The sequence below is a fragment of the Capra hircus genome, chromosome 29 (genome assembly GCF_001704415.2).
Source record: "Capra hircus breed San Clemente chromosome 29, ASM170441v1, whole genome shotgun sequence".
Lineage (NCBI taxonomy): Eukaryota > Metazoa > Chordata > Mammalia > Artiodactyla > Bovidae > Capra > Capra hircus.
This window is the reverse complement of record NC_030836.1, coordinates 38,720,061-38,741,474: the sequence shown is the minus strand read 5'-3', so window position 1 is coordinate 38,741,474 and position 21,414 is coordinate 38,720,061. Positions and strand designations below refer to the sequence as shown.

At 42.8% G+C, this 21,414-nt stretch overlaps 1 pseudogene; it reads left to right on the top strand.

Moving 5' to 3' along the window:
* The window catches only part of LOC102170219, a 53,797-nt pseudogene continuing 33,477 nt past the window's right edge, over positions 1,095-21,414 (top strand).

Sequence of the window (21,414 nt, the reverse complement as noted above, 5' to 3'; positions counted from 1 at the left end):
GAATCTGGGGCTATCATGAGGCTGAATATGCTCTAGACTCAGGGAAGTGTACACAGACTTGTTATCACCAAGAGCATCGGGTACCTGGGGCACCACCAATGCCTCTGACTCTCTCCATGTACTTGTTCTCAGAAGTAGAAACACCAAGGAACTGATAAAGCAAATAAACAAGTAATGACTCTTGTTTCATCTTACCCCATGTGATTCCCATGGCCCTTTGACCACACTGCTCTCTGCCCCAAAACTCTTTCCTCTTTTGCTTCCTCTAAAGTGGCTTGTGAATTACATCAGCACCTGACTGTGAAGCCTGGTGGCTGGAACTCAACTCATGATCAATCTGCTGGGACCCAGAGACATCCAGCCTTTTCCTGAGTTTCTGTCCTTTTTCTCCAACCAGATTCATAAACCAAAGTCCCTAAAAACATAAGGGTGATTGTAATCCTTTCAAGACCTTTGAATCTCCAAGGCCTATTTGGAACATCAAAGAGGGAACACATGCCCCTGCATCCAGGCTATCCTCGGACCTCTGCCTCCCTCAGCCAGGGCTTCCTTGAGGAAACATAAGACACTTATCTAAGTTGCCAGAAGGCTAAGAAGAGTTTCTCACTGTGAATGCAGGTTCATGTTAACCAGTCACCCAAAGGCCTGTGTTGACTGAATGAGGAGAGGGAGCTCTGGGGATTCTGAGCTGGGAGTGAGTCTATCACCACCTGCAAGACTGCCTCCTGGGGTCACTACAGCTGAAGCTCCCCTGCGGTGCCTGGACCCCAGAAGAAACAGCCTGCAGTATTGCTTTCCTGCTGCTACAAGAAGGCAGGTCTGCTAATAAAATCAGAAGCAGACTTGAGGGGTAACGGGAAAGGAACTTCCACTCTGGTGCCTGCAGATATCTGAGAGCTGCCCAGCAGTGGATGCAATGCAGTTTTCTCTCCTCTTTCCCTTCCTGGAAGTCTCCTAACCTGGGAACCAGAGTTCCTGGGTCCCAAGTCTTCACTAACTTACCTACAGCTTTAGAGTGAATCATACAACCCAGGGTCATTTTCCCACCTCTTGGATGAGGGAGACTGGACGTATTCCAGAACACTTGTTTCAGAATGAAGCTCAGTGCCAATCAGTGGACAAGTGGCTCAGAGGTGCCTGTTGCTGAGGATGCTGAGTTAGCCTCTGGTGGGCAGGGGGCTGTAACTGTCTGGTGAGTTCAAGGGTCCTGGGATCAGAATTTGGAGTGGTAGGCCACTTGGCACAAAGCTGCTGTGACACCAAGAACCTTAGAGTCCTTGCCCACTGGAACTTACCATCTTTTGGGTTCTGTGGGATGGGATCAAGTACTTAAAAGTCAGAAGTTACCCATGGGGAAGTTTGTAAATTCCTCAGGAGAAACCCAAATTAGGCTGATGAATCATCTCTGCTAAAAAAAACTCTGGGAACTAGATATGCCGGAATTCTTAGACAAATTTTGTAATAGTTTAAATACTATTTAAAGTAGGTCATCTTTTGGATGACCTACCAGTTACTCTCTGGCTTGGGATGGTACCCACAGTTATAGTGGAATCAAATGGCTCTGGGGGAGGCTGTCCCTCTTCTTATGACTCAGTAGGAGTTGAGTATAGCTCTCTCCTTTCCACTTCTGAAGGAGGAATTCCAGCAGGAAGGACGTGACCTCCAAGTGTAACTGGAAGACTCAGGTAGGTCTGGCCCTCAGGTAGGCACTATTCTTTTCCCAACATTTCTTCCTGGGTCCTGTGCAGGCTGTCCACCTCCTGGTTTCTGGGTTCTGAATTCCTGCTCCCTTCTCTTGCAAATATCCATGCAGTCCCACTTGTGGTTTCCTCTCTACCCAGGCCCAATCCCTCACCTGCAGATGGCATTAAAGAAGGGAAAACCAAGAAGGGGTCTGCCCAGTTCATTCTTTCTAAAAATGTCCACATTCCTTCTGCTTCAAGACCCTGTCTTGAACCATTAACATCTCCAGCTGGATGATTCAGCTTATCAGAGGAATGGAGATGCAGATGGTGGGGGTAATAAAGTTGTCAGGTGTGGGGGATGGTTTTCAGATGATAAGAGATGAGTTGGTCCTCCAACCACTCCAACACCCCAGTGAATGAGTGGTCCGGACCTGCCTGAATCTGCTATCTTGGGCTCCTCAAGGTAACTCTAAGACAGAAATTTCAAAATGGACTTTCTATAAACTTCTTACTACAAAACAGTTTCAAACATAACAAATATAATAAAGAAGAGTGTCACGAACCCTATATTTTATCATTTGGCATCAATAACTACAAAACTAACCTCTTAGTCCCACAGGTTGTTATATACTGGAGACTTTGCAACATCAAGGTGATGGCCAATTGAGTTCCCAGTGAAGACATTCTTGACTTGCATCAGTTTCTCTTCTTGCTATCTTCTCACATGTGGTGGTTGAAGGGAACTTGGAAGAGGCAGAATACGAGAGAAAAAGAGGGAGAGGCTAATCCCATCATGAGGGACCACCATCAAAACCCCATGTCAACCTGTGTACCTCCCAAAGGCCCTACTTCCCAATACCATCACATTGGGATTCAAGGGTGGACACAGTTCAATCCATAGCAGCTATGTAGAACTGTTTTAAATCAAGACAGACACTCATTTCATTCTCTCTTTTACTTCTTATTCATTTTTTTCCTGAAGTATTTTAGGGACGAGATGAACAATTCACAAAATGTACATAATGAGTATTTGGGGTAAAATAATGGGAAGTTAAAAAAATGTTCTTTTCTTTCCCAATAAAATGAACATTTACTATCCAGTCCATGCGCAAATTTCCCTGATCTCAAAAAGCAGATGTCTTTTCACAGTTTACTGAGAGAATGTAGTCATATGTTGCACTTTGTTGTTCTCCTTTAAGACAAAATAATTGTTCCTCTCACAGTTTTAATGACATTCACTTGTTCAGAAACTGGGAAGAAACAGGGTGGTTTGTCTTGCAGAATGTCCCACTATTAGGTTTAAAGCAGGAATCCACAATACCTGCACAGTGGGTCAGGACAAGTACCAGTCCTTGGTCTCATAGGAACCAGACCTTCACAGAAGGAGCTGATCTGCAGGCCAGTGAGTGAGGCTTCATCTGTATTATAGCTGCTCGCCAACACTCTCTCATCAGTCCCAGAAGGGACAATATAGCTTGTTTTCCTGGAACTGTTTGTAGTTACATAACTTATACTTAATAGAAACAAAAATAGCTTAAATATTGATGGTTATTTTCTTTATCAGTGCCCAGAATGGTGAGTTGGTGCCCTAGAAATCTATCACAGTGAAAAATTAGATGTTGCCTGTTAACATTTGAACACATTTGGCCAGCTTAAAACTAAATATTAAAAAAACTAAGATCATGGGATCCAGCCCCATCCTTCATGGCAAACAGAAGGAGAAAATGTGGAAGCAGTGAGAGATTTCTTCATCTTAGCCTCTAAAACCACTGTGGATGGTGACTGCAGCCATGAAATCAGAAGGTGTTTGCTTCTTGGCAGCAATGCTTTGAGAAACATAAACAATGTGTTGAGAAGCAGAAACATCATTCTGCCCAGCAAACTGGTAGATGTTTGGCCTTTTCATTTGGATTCCTCAACTTTCTGTCCAGTCCCTACTGGTCTTTGAAGTCCTTTATCTTTGTGGTCCTTCACAGTTCCCAAGATTATTTTGTGCATTTCTTTATCCAGTCCTGAAATCAGCCATCTCTTTAAGAATCCATGCATCATCTCATGGGAAATGTTTATTTAGAAGCTACATGTTAGACCTCAGAATAGTCACTGGTATCAAGTTGTCATTGCTTGTAGGTGTTACATTGGTCAGAGTAGGAAGAACACATTTTCCTTAAAAAATAAAATAAAAAGGAATATAATTACTTGGTACAAACTTATGCTTTCAGTTCAAGATTTAAGACAGCAGGGTTTTAATTAAAGTTCTTTATGTTATGAGTGAACCTCTTTTCCTAGCCACTGAAAGGCTTACTTCAGAACATTAGTTTTAATTCTTGTCTTACTTTTACCTGTTAACATATATATGATTCTGTCACAATAACAGAAGCAATATGAGGAACAATAAAGAGTTGAATATAGTTTCAGATTTATTTCCTGTATTTCTTCTGATTTTCTTTGTTTTGTTTTGTGTTTTTTTGAATGGGTAGTATTTTTGTTTTTCCTTAGAAGATATTCCACTCTGAATTTAGTCATAATTCTGAATTTTAAAGCCACTTAAGTAATGTGTTGTTATGGGCAGCTAGTCACCAACTTGATGCAATTAGATTTATCAGTCTCTTTGTTCTCAATTTGTTCAGTCCAGTTCGGTCCTTTCAGTTGTGTCCATGTCTTTGCAACACCATGGACTGCAGCATGCCTGGCTTCCCTATCCATCACCAACTCCCGGAGCTTACTCAAGCTCATGTCCATCGACTCGGTGATGCCATCCAAACATCTCATCCTGTCTTCCCCTTCTCTTCCTGCCTTCCATCTTTCCTAACATCAGGCTTTTTTCCAATGAGTCAGTTCTTCCCATCAGGTGGGCAAATAATTGGAGCTTCAGCTTCAGCATCCATCCTTCCAGTGAATATTCAGGACTGATTTTATTTAGAATGGACTGGTTTGATCTCATCTCAGTCAATGGGACTCTCAAGAGTCTTTTCCAACACTATAGCTTAAAAGGCATATATGTGTGTCACTTGTCAGTGATGTCATGTTCCCCCTGATGCAATTTAACTACCATAACTGAATTTAAACAACATGCAAAAATGAGGATTAAGTCACAGTGCCCCATCTAAACACACCTGGCAACAGGAGAGGCTCCTGTTGTATTCAAGGGACAGGTATGGATATATCTCAAGCAGGAATAGGCCCTGGGAGTCCTGGATGAGTCATTAAACACGATTGTATTTACTTTGGCTGCCACAGTAGTTTTGTCTTTGATTATTTTTGTATGTTTGGTTTGGCAGACAAAATTTTTCATGACATAGACCCAATGAGGAAATTATATCAGAAATATATCCATTTCTCTTCAGCAGTTAAATTTTGTTGGTTTGTATGTCCCTGATGACCTTTCTTTATAAACAGAAAGGAAACACACATGTTCAGTATGCATTCACTCTCTTTTTAAATCAACCAACATGACTTAAATTCCTCTCTGTCCCCACTGCACTCCCAACTCTAGGCAAAAAATAAAATCCTACAGAGACTCAAGGCTGATTCCAGCACATCACTGTGGAGATTTCATTCCCATGGTTTTTTGAAAAAAAAAAAAAGTTGCTAACATTAAAATCTGTAGATTGTACATAAATATCCAAACTTCTGATTCTCTTGAAACCATGGCCAACTGGCCTGCTTTCCAGCATGGGTGAAGTGGAAGAAAGGCTGCTCCAGTGGTAAGGCCTGTGTGGCCCATGGTTCAACATGGCCACCTTGTCCTAGTGTCATAACTCCTGCCTCCTGGGGCCATGACTTTGTGAGAACTAAACTGCTAGCTCTCTTAAGATAAAGACTACTTTTGTTTTCATCAACTTTGAATTTGAAGACTTTAACCCACAAACTAGCACACAGTTCTTCCTTGTACATTTGTTGGATGATATAAAATATATTGTGGATGCATATGACATTTCTTCCAACACTGAAACCAGGCAACTGAAGTACTGTTCTGCCCTAAATCTTTGATGCAGCCTGGCATCATAGGTGCCACTGATGTCTGCCATTAGACCCACTACCTAAAGGCAGTTGTATGTCCCTGGGCTCTCCCTGAAGTCTTCACTTCACCATTTGACAACTTATCTTCATATTATCTCCTATCCAGTGAAGACATCAATGCATATCCCATGAAGTGGCTAGGAAGATGACATGAAACAATGAATGTTGAGCATGACTCTTAGTATCCATTTTTATGATGTACTTAGCAGTAGTTTGTTTGTTTTTTTGTTTGTTTTTTCCCTCCAAGTAGGCAAGGTTCTCCATCTTCTTAGGTGCCCATGCAGATCAGTTTGATTTTCCAGTCAAACTTCAAGGAAGAGGTTATAGTTCAATGTTCTGTATTCTGAGAAGCTTCAAAGTCCACTCGCCAAGAACACTGATGAAGATAAAGATTTTATCGAGACCTTTGTGTTTTTTTCAGACCTATTATTGGCCTAAAGGGCTAAACTAGGGCATGCCAGAGCATATATAACTAGGGCCACCTAGTCACCACTACATGCTAAGAACCTGAACTTCCCCGAGTCCATGGAGCCAGGAAAGAAACATGAAGTGGCTTGGGCTTCTTAGGCTGGTGGCCTTCTCAGAGTGCATAGTCATTTAATTATGGAGACTGTAAGCCACATCATCTTTCTTTCTGTGATTTTTTTTAATCTGATTTTTCTTCTACTCATCAGTTTTAGGATGGAATGGAATATTTCCCTGGCAATCTTAAAGTTGAGCCCTTAGATATTGATAAGTACCTTGCTATAGGAACTGTGGGACCCAAGGTTCTTTGTGTAGATTTGCATAGTTGCACAACTCTGGGGTCCAGTCATGTCATGACCTATTGAAATTGGAAATCTTTGCAATTGTTTAGAGCACAGTCAATGCAGATGTAGATGTGGTCCTGTGGAATGCACTTTTCTACATTTTATTTAACATGTCCTCTTTGTTCCCTCTCTATTTCATGTGTATATGTCTATGTCTGCATCTCTGTATCACTATCATTTATCTCTCCATCCCTTTGGAAGTCTCTGTGAGTGGATTTCTCTCTGTGGTGTATTCTTTTAACTTTTCTTTTAATTTTCTACATTTCCAGAACTTGTTCTATATCGTCTGGATTCTTCTTTAAACTCTCTCTTCTCTTTCAACTTGGAGAAAGATTGGGAGAGCTACTTATTCACTGTTTTATATATGACGAGCAGTGTGACCACAGCCAATTCACAAACCCCTTGCATTTCAAATTCCTCCCTTATAAAAGAGGATAGGAATCCCCCTTCTACCTCCTTCCCTGAGCTTCTATGAAAAGGATACAGTGGGATGGCAACAGCAAAGCTAATGACTGTCATTTTTGAGACTTCTTATTTATCTGATATATTCTATCCATCACTTCACTTAACCCCAAGATATTCTATTTGGAGGGTCTGAACCATTACATTCCATCATTTTTCCGAAGGGGAAACTGAAGCCCCACATGATCGTATGGCTTACCCAAAATTACAGAACAGAAGCTTTATTCAAACCTACGTCTTTGCCTTGGAATATGCATAAAATTCTTATATTAAGGTGACATAAAAATGATTAGAAAACACACAGTGCCATTACAATGACAGTTATACCTTAATACTGACAGCTAAATGTAGCATCTTCTTTGTTTTCTTTTTCAAATGTTTGTTGAAAGAATATTTCTAAGGAAAACAAAGACCATGAGAAATACCTTCAGTGAAAAAAAAAATGCTGAACGATTTCCTCAAGGAACATGTTTACAGACTGTCTCAGTTTTCTTCTCGTGGCTCAGGTATAACTATTCACCCCCTGAGGAACATCATGGAGGTGAGTGTTTTGGGAGGATGGTGCTCCACAGCGCCCCCTGGTGCTCTAGCATAGCACTGGGGCTCATCCGGAGATGCCACGTGGGATGTTGGGGCTGGTGCCCCTGCAGGAGGCAGAAACACTGGGCCAAAGGGGCCCCACGCAGAGGAGAAGGCACTATCATCCTCAACTCTTGTCTTGGTGACTGGGCCCAGAAATTATCAGGTGGCAGGTGAACATCCACTTCTGTGTCAAAGATGTGTCACTAGTTTGAGGGAGATTGTTCCTTCTGAGCAGAAGGCAATGGCAACCCACTTCAGTCCTCTTGCCTGGAAAAACCCAAGGTTGGAGAGGCCTGGTAGGCTGCAGTCCACGGGATCACTAAGAGTCAGACACAACTGAGCTACTTCAATTTCACTTTTCATTTTCCTGAATTGGAGAAGGAAATTGCAACCCACTCCAGTATTCTTGCCTGGAGAATCTCAGGGACAGTGGAGACTGGTTGGCTGCTGTTGATGGGATTGCACAGAATGGGACATGACTGAATTGACTTAGCAGCAGCAGCAGCAGCAGCAATTCCTTCTGAACTAAGGGAGTCATCTAGGTACAGATGAAGAGTGAACCATCTCTGATCAGAAGGTAGAACCAACTGCAAAGCAATTGTGAATAACCAGGCAGATGAATTCAGTTTCCACAGAAGCAAGAACCACAGTTGTAAAAAGTTACTGAACCTGTATTCCGTGGAAAGCCATCAGAATCTAGCACAGCACTTACTGATTTTAGATGAGAAAAAGGGCTTATTTTGTCTTCAAGAATGCCCATGCCAGCCTGAGAGATAGGCAAAGAGTAAATACATGTCAAATGAAAGGGTCACTTGTGTGGTGTTGATTGGATGTGGTCTGAGTTTAGAGGGAGTGGCTCGGGTTGTTCAAGAAGGACCTCCTGGAAAAGGGGGTGCTAAAGCTTGGTTTGAAGAGACTACAGTGTTTCTCAAATGAATCCACCAGGACTTCCCTGGGTGTCCAAAGGGGCTGGAGTTCCAGTGGTTATGCCTCTGCATTTCAAATGCAGGTTGTACCACTCCAACGCCCGGTCATACAATCAATATCCTGCATACAGTGTAGCACAGGGAAAAAATATCAAATGCAAGCACCTCTCTGACCAAAGACTATGAGCTGTGCGGTGGTTAGAAAGTGATCTCAAGAGATATGTGACACCCAATGGGAGGCAGCAGTGTGGGAACAGAGGGTAGCCAGTTCTGCACTAACCCACTCCGTCCTTCTCTGTGTTAAGTTCTATATGGGTAAAGTCACCATTGGAACACTCCCTCAGGAGTTCCAGGTTATCTTTGATATGGGTTCATCTGACTTGTGGGTGACCTCCCCCTTTTGCCCCAGTTCAGCCTGTTGTGTGTACAGACCCTATACCCAGACCATCCTTCACTTGCCCTGCCGCCCTGTTTCCACCCTTGGCACCTGATGACACTCATCTCTTTTGTCTGTAGCTACACAAGTTAGGTTCAGACATTACAAGTCTTCCGCCTTCCAACCTACCCAAAAGACCTTCAGCATCGCCTATGGATCTGGGAGCATGAAGGGATTTCTTGCGTATGACACCATTCGGGTAACTTTTAAACAGAAGTTGAATCAGGACTGGCTATGGAGTGACCCCTGCTTGCAGAACAGATGCAGGGCCATCTGTCAGGACCCTTCCAGGCCTAATTCCCATAGATATTGGCCATCTTTCCCACAGGATTCTGTCCCTGGGAAGGCAGTGCCCGTGGTGACACAGGAGCAAATGAATTAGCTAACCCAGGGAGTGGCTTGAGGTGTGGACTTGCAGCTCCTCTGCCCATGAGCAGTTCAACTCTCATTTCACTGGGAGCGAGAAGAGGGGGAAAAAGCATCCACTTTTATATTCATAGACTGTTCCAGGCACTTTCAGGTAATAATTGGTTTAATCCTGCAACAACCCCACACAGCAGGTGGTCTGATTAGCTCATGAGACATATGAGGAAACTGAGGTGCAGACAGCAAGGGCCTTGCTGAGGTCACACATGTGGTAAAAGGTGGAGCTGGGTTGGCTTTCAGGACGGCAGTTACTGTAGGGTGTTTAGGGACAGAATAAAACTGATCTGGGGACTCTGGGGGCAGTCAAGGGCTTCAGGTATCCATAGTGGGACACTGGAGGCCAGAGATGTCAAGGGGCCTGATATATGAGTTCTCACTCTAGGGTGCTTCTGAGAGTCTAATCGAATGTATGGCCTGTTTCTCCAAAGTACTTGAGTAGTTCCCCTCTCTCTCTTTCCCTCTCATGCACACTCACACAAATATACACATATCCCCAAATGTGAATTTCCCAGGCAGTAGTTTCATAAATCCCTGCAAGCAAGACTGTGTTTTTGGCTTCTGTCTTCCTGGACAGATGTAGAATCCACAGTACCTTACAGATAATTCAGTAGATTCCTGTCATTACGTCATAGTGATGCCAGAGAAGGCTACCTTGCTCTCGACTCATTTTGTCCACAAAGGGGCACCAATGGGTCCTGACCTGACTCGGTTGCCCCACCTGTACAGAAGACACAGGCCAATTTGACTCACTCAGGTGGTGTTTTTCAGAGGGCTGATGTTTAAAATAGCCTCTAACAATTGGAAATCAAATTCCCCTCCCAGCTTGGTCTAACTGTCTGAGGCCCACCAAAGACACAGCCCAGCCTCAATTCTTCTCTGAGGATATAACGGCAATGCACCCCAGTCCAGTCCTAACCCCACTTCACATATCTGTAAGTGGGAACGCTCTTCTCTGTCACAGATTGGGGACCTTATATGTACTGACCAGCCATTTGGGCTAAGCGTGGTGGAATACGCGTTTGAGGGCAGAGCTTATGATGGCATCTTGGGCTTGAACTACTCCAACGAATCCTTCTCTGGAGCCATCCCCATCTTTGACAAGCTGGAGAATCAAGGTGCCATTACTGAGCCTGTTTTGGCCTTCTACCTGAGCAAGTAAGTCTGAGATGGACAATCCCTTTCTCCAAATTAGCCTTAAGATGCTTTCAGTTGCACGAAATTATAGAACACTTGATAAAGAAGATTCCTGAGAGATAATATAACCCAGGATAAATATAGCCCTGGGCTGTACCTGACTTCACCACTGGCTTTTATAAATAATGTTTTATTGGAACACAACCCTGCTCCTGGGCTCAAAACCAGTAACTTGGTCTAGTGGGGGTGAGTGAGGAGGAAGACTAATGGAAGGCAACAGGAAACAAGTTGGAGGCAAAAACAATATGATTTGCTTATCAATTTGATAAGGAAGGAAGGAGAAGGATGGTGGATATCTTTCCATCCTCATTAGCATTCCACTGGGAGCCCAGGAACAGCTACCCAATTTGCAGGAGCCAGTGAAAAATAAAAGTGTGGGACACAAAACAAACATGTGGGACCCCTTGTTCAAGAAATATTAGGCATTTCAAGACAGGGAGAGCAGAAGTCGGGTCCCTTCTGAGTTTGGGGCGCTTTGAACAGTAGAGATCACAGGCCAGTGGTGCTAACTCTCAGTGACCTGAACCCACACCCTTAGAACTCCTAGACTTTGAGTTTCCTGAAAAATGACAAGCTGGACAGGAGAAACCCATTATGCTTCAGCACCGTGTCCTCTGAGTGTGTCTGAGTACTCAGGCTGCAGGAGGTAGGGCATCTTCAGTAGCTATAGTGGGTGGAGCCCAGCCAGGTGACTCAGCTTCTAACCTCCTCTGTGCCACTCATTAGCCAGGAACTGACCTCAGTCTGGATCTCAATCGCTCCTAGCCTCTATTTCTGCATCTGTACATGGGGACCTTATTAGGGCCTTAATGGGTGGACCAGCACAGCTAATAGACAGTGCTGTTGTTACTGTCTTCCAAGGATCCCCTCCTCTCTTCTCTCTACACACGCAGGGTGAAAGGCAGTGTGGTGATGTTTGGTGGGGTGGATAAATCCTACTGCCAGGGAGTGCTCAGCTCAGGGGTACCATTGATCCACGCGGGCAGCTGGAGTGTACATATGGACTGGTAAGCCTCTCCCTCTGAGGGTCAGCCCGAGTGATGCTCCTGCTGCTGTACATGGACACAGGCAGACACACACAAATACACTCTTAGACACACAGTCACACAGACATATGCATCACCCACAACGACACAGACAGACACACAAACACATGGAAACACACAAGCAGACACACAAAAACATACACAGAGACACAAGTAAATATGCATAGCTAGTCAGAGACACATACAAACACACATACAAACACATATATAAACAAACATACAAGCAGATAGATATGCAAACAACCAATGGTTTCATAATCCCAGGCCTTCTGACCAGGGCTCTGACCAGGGTTCTCAAAGGGTCCAGAGAGGTCTGTGCAACTGGGAAAGGATTGCACCCACTGCCCTGTGAGGTGTGGAGCATGGTTAGAAGACAGTACACTGTGGTGAACAGAGGATTAGGGAGAATTACTCCAGCCTGAACAGAGGTATAAGATGACCAACAGTCTGGGGCTACCTGGGACCAAGGAAGTTCTCAGTACAGATAAATGTCAGTTTAAAAACAGGGAAAGTCCTGAGCAAATGGGGAGAACCAGTCTCCTAAGGGAGCAACAACCGAGAAGTGTAGAGATTTGCTGAAGTATTAAGATGTGAAAGTAACTAATAAAAAAGACACCCCCATGTTCATGGGCACACAGTAAGGCAGGGGCTATAACAGAGAATCAGGAAGGTGGGATCCAGGAGTGACCTGTGGACAAGAGGCATAATTGATAGGTTTCTCTGTGATACCTTCAGAGAAAAGCTGACCTGTCTTTGAGTTTCTGTGGGCTAGTCATTTATTTCCTGGCCAGGGTTTCAGGGCCTGAGCTGGTTGTAGGAGCAGTGCTGGGAGACACGCTCTCCCAGAGGAGCCGATCTCTCCCACCACTATGAGAATCTGCTGCCCTCGTGAATCTCCATCTTCACTCTTCGATTGACCGAGCAGCACACATGATTGTCAATTTCCTCCAGAACTACATGACTGAAGCTACGGAGAGGCAGCCCCAAAGCGACTGGGAGATAGCCTAGGCCATTTAAGAGTTTGTGATGACCCACCAACTCTACCACTTCCTCATTCAGAGGAAATATAAGGGGTAATGAAATAGACTCTCTTCATCCCATCTGAGATGAGCTTATCACTAGACTTCTCCAGGGGAGTTTGGGTGAAGTACTTTATAGAGAGCTGGTTCCCTTGGGTCCCACACCCAGTCACCAGGTCTCTGCCATCTCATGCCTCCTCTTTCCTTTCCAATCCTACTTGGTAAGTGATGGCCCCAGTGGATCCATGAGCCATCCTTCTCCTCCAGGGCCCAGAATGCCCCTTCCTTGGACTTCAGTGCTGCTGGGGAGAATGCAAAGCATGTATCTGGAGACCCAGGGTACACAGAGCATTCAGCCTTTCTGAGATTCTCCATGGGTGGGGCTACAAACTGTTTGCTTGGAGCTGCCATGATTAGGCACTTTTGCAGTGGGAGAATCCATTCTTTCCACCTGGAAGCCCTCAGTAGATGCCTCAGCTAAGACAGCAGGGATGAGAGGTTGATTTCTTTTCAGATTGACTGGTTTGATCTCCTTGTTGTATAAGGGACTCTCAAGAATCTTCTCAAGCACCACAGTTCAAAGCTCAATTCTTTGGCATTCACCATTTCTTATGGTCCAGATTGCACATCTGTACCTGATTACTTGAAAAACCATAGCTTTGACACTACAGACCTCTGTAGCAAAGTGAGTCTTTGCTTTTTAATACACTAATACAAGGTTTTTCATAGCCTTTCTTCCTTCCAAAGAGCAAGTGTCTTAATTTTGTGGCTGCAGTCAAGGTCCATGGTGATTTTGGAGCTCAAGGAAATAAAATCTGCCACTGTTTCCACTTTTCTCTCATCTATATGCCATGAAGTGGTGGGACTGGATGCCATGAATGTTGAGTATCCTTTTGTGAATAGTTTTTTGAATGTTGAGTTTAAGCTAGTTTTTTCATCTCCTCTCCTCATAGAGAGGTTCTTCAGTTCTTTGCTTTCTATTATTAGGGTAGTGTTATCTTCATATCTGTGGATGTTAATACTTCTCCCAGTAATCTTGAGTCCAGCTTGGGATTTATCCAGACCAGCATATTGAATGATGTATGCTACATATAAATTACATAACCAGAGTGACAATGTATACCTTGTCATGCTCCTTTCCCAATGTTAAATCTTTCAGTTGTTCCATGTCTGATTCTATCTGCTGCTTTTTGACCTACAAAGAGACTTGTTAGGAGAAAAGTAAGGTGATCTGGTACTCCCATTTCCTTAAGATTTTTCCACAATTTGTTGTGGTCCACACAGTGAAAGGCTTCAGCATAGTCAGTGAAACAGATGGAAATGTTTTTCTGGGATTCCCTTGTTTTCTCTATGATCCAATGGATGTTCACAATTTGATCTCTGGTTCCGCAAACCAGATTATATATCTGGATGTTCTCACTTCATGTAGTGTTGAAACTTAGCTTGAACAATTTTGAGCATTACCTTGCTAGCAAGTGAGATGAGCACAATGACTGATAGATAGGTTGAACATTCTTTGGAATTGCCTTTCTTTTGCATTGGAATGAAAACTGACCTTTTCCAGCACTGTGGCCACTGATGAGTTTTCCAAATTTGCAGACATATTGAATGCAGCACTTTAAGAACCTCATTCTTTAGGATTTTTAAACAGCTCAGCTGGAATTTCATCACCTTCCCTAGCTTCTCTTGTAGTGCTGCTTCCTAAAGCCCACTTGACTTCATACTCCAGCATATCTGTCTTTATGTGAGTGACCCCAGCATCATCCCTATCCTGGTCATTATGACCATTTTTGTATAATTCTGTGCATTCGTACCACCTCTTCTTAATCTCATCTGCTTCTGTTATGTCTTTAAATTTATGTCCTTTATTGTGCCAATCTTTGCACGAAGTGTTCCTCTGGTATCTCCACTTTTCTTGAAGAGATCTATAATCTTTATAATTCTTTTTGTTTTCCTCTAAATCTTGCACTATTCACTTATGAAGACTTTCTTATCTCTCCTTGCTATTCTCTGGAAGTCTGCATTCCATTGGATATATCTTTCCCTTTCTCCTTTGCCTTTCACTTCTCTTATTTTCTCAGCTATTTTTAAGGCCTCCTCAGGCAACAACTTTGCCTTCTCACATTTGTTTTTCTTGAGGATGGTTTTGATGACCACCTCCCATACAATGTTATGAACCTGTTGGGAGCCAGTGTGAGGAACTCCTCCCATGGCAAAGGTCATGAGGAAGGAAGCTTGGCATACACAAAGGAATGATCAAGCCTCAGGAAACCCCCTGTTCCCGAGCATCTACCCCCAAATCAGAGTACTTTATGGGGAGCTCTCCCCCATAACTATTTCTCTCGGAGAAGGAGTTAACTTGCAGCTCCAAGTTAATAAAAATTCCTGGGCGTGACCAGAGTGTTTCAACTTACGAACTCTGAAGGTTCTCTGGCCTGCCTGATCAGGCTCATCTGGCTGCATGTGATTGCTTACAGCCTCCCAACTGTGAGAGGCACGGGATGTTTTAAAACTTTCTAAGCACAGACTCTTTTTGAGAAGTTAGAAGATCATTAGTATAGTATTAGTGGGTTGATTAGGAATTATATTGGTGAAGGGTTTTTTCATTTGTTGTGCCAATAATTACTGCTAATTCCCTGCCCTGAGTGTGACAAGGATGTCTCAGGTCAAACCTCTCTGCTGACAGACTAGCTCGTGTGTGTGTGACAACCTCTCAACCATAAACAGCACAGAGAGTTTGGAGCATTAGCATAGGGCTTTTTTCATTGATGAGTCAATGATTGCCATCAGGCCTCCATATCCTTAGGCACCTGGGAATATATTAATCAATGTATTTGGAATATAGAAAAGGAAATATAGTAGTTTTTGATGTTAGCAATACTAGACTTTTGAGTTAGTGAATCTTCTCTTTTGTTATAGATCACTGTACTTTGTTATAAATCACTATAAATCACTATGCTATGTAACTTTATACTATCTTAAGACAAAATAGATCTTAAGGGGAACATTGGTGAAGGGTTTGCATTTGTTGAGCCAATATTTGCTGCTAAATCTCCATATTCCTGCCCTTACAATGAATATAACTAGCATATAGGAGAGATAAGTATTAACCTTTAAGATTAATCATGTTAAACCTTAGGTTAAGTAAATTCCTTTCTTGATTGTAACTCACTACACCCTCACCCTATAGGAATGCAACATTATTTGGAGGGTGGCGCCTGATTTAAGAAAAAATCACCCCTGGAAAAATAAATTTTCTGGTTAACTGACTGGTATCAGAAAGGGCCATAAAATGTCAGCAGACCTCATGGCTAGAAGATGATGAAACTCATAAGACCTTTGTATAATTTTATATGAAGCACCTGATTGTGACAAGCGTCAGGTCTGCTGACCCCCACGTGACTCTGTATTCATCCCTATGTATAACAAAAAGGTATATAATCAAACCTGAAAAATAAAGAAATTGGATCAGTTTCTGGAAAGACTGATTCCCCCGTGTTGTTTCTTTCTCACTCCCCGTTTTCCTGGCTGAATTCCCATCTGAAATGTGGGTACTCACCAAGCCTGCTAATTCTGCCTGGACTTCTGAGATCGGTCCGGGGAGGCCTCAGTGCCTCCTCTCCTTTGGGAGAATGGAAAGACGTCTGTGGCCTACATAGGTGGTGATTGGTATTCCATGTAAACCAGTTGTTCAGCCTCTTTTCTCCACTAATTCTCCTAGTACACTAACTGTTTCTAATCTCCCTCTATATCTGTAATTAAATAAGTGTTTTCCAGGACGCCGACTCCATCCCCACCTTCAAATCACCCTGGATCCACCACGGCTGGACCCCGGCATGAACCTCCATCAATAGTTCTTCAGGCTAACAGACCTAATCCCTTGAATCTATTTTTCATCTCCACTATATAATCATAAGGGATATGATTTAGGTCATAGCTGAATGTTTTAGTGATTTTCCTTACTTTCTTCAATTTAAATTTGAATATTGTTAGCTTCTGCCTAAGCATTGCTTCCAGATCACCACCCACCACTCCCAGTGGGTGTGGAGCAAAAACACACAATTTGAGGACTGTTACCCTGGGTTTGTGCTTGGCTTTTCACATGCCTCACTGTGTGAGCTTGATCAAGTCTCTTAACCTCAGTTTTTTCATGCACCATGATGATAATTCCACCTTCTAGATTGCATGTGTGCCTGCTAAGAACAAGTGGCCCTGAGAGGGCTTTCTGGGTTACTAAGTCTGGAACAAATATGAATTATTCTGCCACCTTGGAGAAGGAAATCTTTTTCGAGGTTATGGCTGCCATCCCCAAGACTAAATATTGATTCCAGCCAAGTGACATCTATCTCTGAACCCTGGCCCAGAATTCTGACTGAGCCAATGCTTCTGTTTTCTGGGCTCCCACAAGAACTAATGATTACTAATCAGATTACTCCCTTCCTCGGCCTTACCAGTCAGCCTTTCCTTGTCAACTACTTCTCCCCTGAAATCACACTGCAAGGAGAGTCATAAAGGCTCTTGCTCTCTTGTCAGTTTCCCACATCTCCAGCATAGCAACAAGTAGATGTTATGGCTATTTGTCATAGCAACAACTATGGCAACCTGTACAGCCCAATCTCACCCTGTTAAATGAATCTTTTCCCATTTGGCCTCTCATGTTTGAATTATGTATAGTTGCCTTAGTAACCTTCCTATGCTTGTTGATTAATGTCAAAATATGTGTGGACCTCATCTAATTTTCTTTCTCAAGCATAATTTCAACCATGCAATGAAGTAACCAAACATTTAGTCATCTAACTACCCACAGGAATTGACAAAAGAAACCACCCTTCATACATTTCTTGCTTGGTCCAAAACACCATTGAATGATCTGCTGAAACAATGGGATACATTGGCATGTACACTCCAGAAGGGACACTTTTTCTCTGGATTTGTTTTTCATCTAGTGCAGAATGTCAATCATAAGCCTGGCCCTCCAGCAGCTGGTCACATAATTTTTGCAGACTCAGCCCACTCCAGATCCCTTCCACATCCCTCAGTAAAATCTAGAGAACAGACTCAGTCAAAGTTCTCACTCCTGCAGAAAATAGGTTTTTCGTTTTTTAAGAAAACAATATTTGGTAACACATTCAAAATCTTGTGCTGCTTCCTTGGATTCAAGGACCTGCACTAGAGGATGGGGAGCATTCCCTTCCACCTAAATCTTTCAACACTCTCACCAGGGACACAGGCTTTACTGGACCCCAAAGACCTCTGCATGCTCCCTGATGTCCTGTGTATATCAGTTCAGTTCAGTCTCTCAGTCACGTCCTACTCTTTGCTATATCATGGGTGCAGCAAGCCAGGGTTCCCTGTTCATCACCAACTCTCAGAGCTTGCTCAAACTCATCTTCATCAGGTCAGTGATGCCACCCAACAATTTCATCTTCTGTCTTCCCCTTTGCCTTCTGTCTTTAATCTTTCCCTTCATCAAGGTATTTTCTAAAGAGTCAGTTCTTCCCAAAAGGTGTCCAAAGTTTTGGAGGTTCAGCTTCAGCATCGGTCCTTCCAATGAATATTCAGGACTTATTTCCTTTAGTATGGACCGGTTGGATCTCCTTGAAGTCCAAGGGACTCTCAAGAGTCTTGTCCAACATCACAGTTTAAAAGCATCAATTCTTTGGTACTCAGGTTTCTTTATGGTCCAACTCTCACATCCACTCACGATTTCTGGTAAAATCGTAGCTTTGACTATGCAGACGTTTTCTGGTAAAGTAATGTCTCTTAGAAGTATGTCTACATAATAATGTCTACATAGAAGAACTGCACAAAAAAGATTAATGACCCAGATAACCACAACGATGTGATCACTCACCTAAAGCTAGACAATCCTGAAATGCAAAGTCAAATAGGTCTTCAGAAGCATCACTAAGAGCAAAGAGTGGAGGTGACGGCATTGCAGTAGAGATATATCAGACCCTAAAAGATGATGCTCTTAAAGTGCTGCATTCAATATGCCAGGACATGTGGAAAACTCAGCAGTGGCCGTAGGACTGGAAAGGTCATTTTCCTTGCAATCCCCCAAAAAGGTGATTTCAAAGAATGTTCAACTACCACACAGTTGCAATCACCTCATATACTACCAAAGTAATTTCTCCAAGCAAGTCTTCAACAGTACATTAACTGTAAAATTCCATATGTTCAAGCTGGATTTAGAAAAGGCAGAGGAAGCAGAGATCAAAGTGTCAACATTCGTTCGTTCATAGAAAAAGGGAGAAAATTCTAGAAAAACACCTTCTTCTGCTTTATTGACCATGCAAAGGCCTTTAACTTTGTGGGTCACAACAAACTGTGGAAAACTCACAGAGATGGGAATACCAGACCATCATACTTGCCTTCTGAGAAATCTGTATTCAGGTCAAGAAGCAACAGTTAGAACTGAACATGAAACGGCAGACTGGTTCCAAATCGGGAAAGGAGTACGTAAAGTCTGTATATTGTCAACTTGCTATTTAACTTATATGCAGAGTATCACGTGAAATGCCCAACTGGATGAAGCACAAGCTGGAATCAAGATTTCTGGGAAACATATCAGTAGCCTCAGGTATGCAGAAGACACCACCCTTACAGCAGAAATTAAAGAACTAAAGAGCCTCTTGATAAAAGTGAAATAGGAGAGTGAACCAGCTGGTTTAAACTTCATGTTCAGAAAATAAAGATCATGTCATTTGGTCCCATCACTTCATGGCAAATAGATGGGGAAACAATGGAAACAGTGAGAGACTTTATATTCAGAGGCTCCAGAATCACTGCCAATGATGACTGCAGCAATGAAATTATAAGATGCTTGCTTGTTTGAAGAAAAGCTCTGAGAAACGTATATAATTTTTTTTTAAGCAGAGACATTAATTTGCTGAAAAAATTCATTATAATCAAAGCTATGATTTTTCCAGTTGTCATGTATGGATGTGACATTTGCACCATAAAGAATGGTGAGCAATGAAGAATTGATGGTTTTGAACTGTGGTGTAGACAAGACTCTTGAGAGTCCCTTGGACTACAAGGAGATCCACCCAGTCATCCTAAAGGAAACCAAACCTGGGTATTCATCGGAAGGCCCAATGCTGAAATTGAACCTCCAATACTTTGGCCAACTGAAGTGAAGGACTGACTCATTAGAAAAGACCCTGTTACTGGGAAAGCTTGAAGGCAGGAGGAGAAGAGGATGACAGAGGATGAGATGGTTGGATGGAGTCACCGACTCGATGGACATGAGTTTGCCCAAGCTCCAGGTGTTGGTGAAGAAGAGCAAGCCCTGTTGTGATGCAGTCCATGGGGTGGCAAAGAGTCAGACATGACTGAGAGACTGAACGGAACTGAACATACCACATAGCAAATACTATTTGTAATAGGCATGTTCCTCCAGTAAGACTGGGGCTCCCTAAAGCCCCAACACATATCCCCAGTCAAGTTTGCACCCATGCACAGAAGTCAGTGCCTTGCATTCACAAGTCATTCTGTGATTTCTGATTGCAGGGGGACCTCCATTTCAATCGACATAAAGGACTAAAGGACACATTTATCCTCTTGTCTCAACTAACTCCAAAGTAGAAAAGGCAAATTAAAGAGCCTTGTTTTACATCAAACATCTGGCAGCAGGGAATGGATTTCTGAGGCGGGGAGCAAGCAAGGAGAGTTCTACAATTGCCCCAACTCTAGAAATAGTTTCCAACACATACTTGGAAGTTGTACCTAGGCAGAGACAAACAGTCTCCCCAAGAAGAGAGATTATTGACTCCATATAGTTAGAGTTCATAGGAGAGAGGACATACAGGGAACTGTAGGAAGGTACACATGATACCCTTCCAGTTTTCAGCAGAGAGATGATAGTACTGGTCTGAATTATAGGGAACAATACTTGAGTCTCAAATTGCACCAAGTCTAACTGTGTCCCCACCCACCAGTGTCAAAATTACTCATATTTTTAATATAAATTTATTGGAGGCTAATTACTTTACAATATTGTATTGGTTTTGCCATACACTGACATGAATTTTCCACAGGTGTACATGTGCTCCCCTTCCTGAACCTCCCTCCGACCTCCCTCCCCATACCATCCCTCTGGGTCATCATCACAGTGCACCAGCCCCGACCATCCTGTATCATGCATCAAACCTGGGCTGGCGATTCATTTCACATATGATAATATACATATTTCAATGCCATCCTCCCAAATCATCCCACCCTCGCACTCTCCCACAGAGTCCAGAAAGCTGTTCTATACATCTGTGTCTCTTTGCTGTCTTGCATACAGGGTTACTGTTACCATCTTTCTAATTCCATATATATGCATTAGTATACTATATTAGTGTTTTTCTTTCTTGCTTCTAATTGCTAGAATTTTGTTAAGGATTTTTGCATCTATGTTCATCAGTGATATTGGCCTGTAGTTTTCTTTTTTTGTGGCTTCTTTGTCAGGTGTTGGTATTAGGATGATGGTGGCCTCATAGGATGAGTTCGGCAGTTTGTCTTCGTCTGCAATTTTCTGGAAGGATAAATGTTAGCTCTTCTCTAAATTTTTGGTAGAATTCAGCTGCGAAGCCATCTGGTCCTGGGCTGTTGTTTGCTGGAAAATTTCTGATTACAGTTTCAATTTCCATGCTTGTGATGTGTCTGTTGAGATTTTCTATTTCTTCCCAGTTCAGTTTTGGAAAGTTGTACTCTTAAGAATTTGTCCATTTCTTACACGTTGTCCATTTTATTGGCATATAGTTGTTGAGAGTAGTCTCTTATGATCCTGACTCTTCATTTTGTTTATATTGCTGTGTTT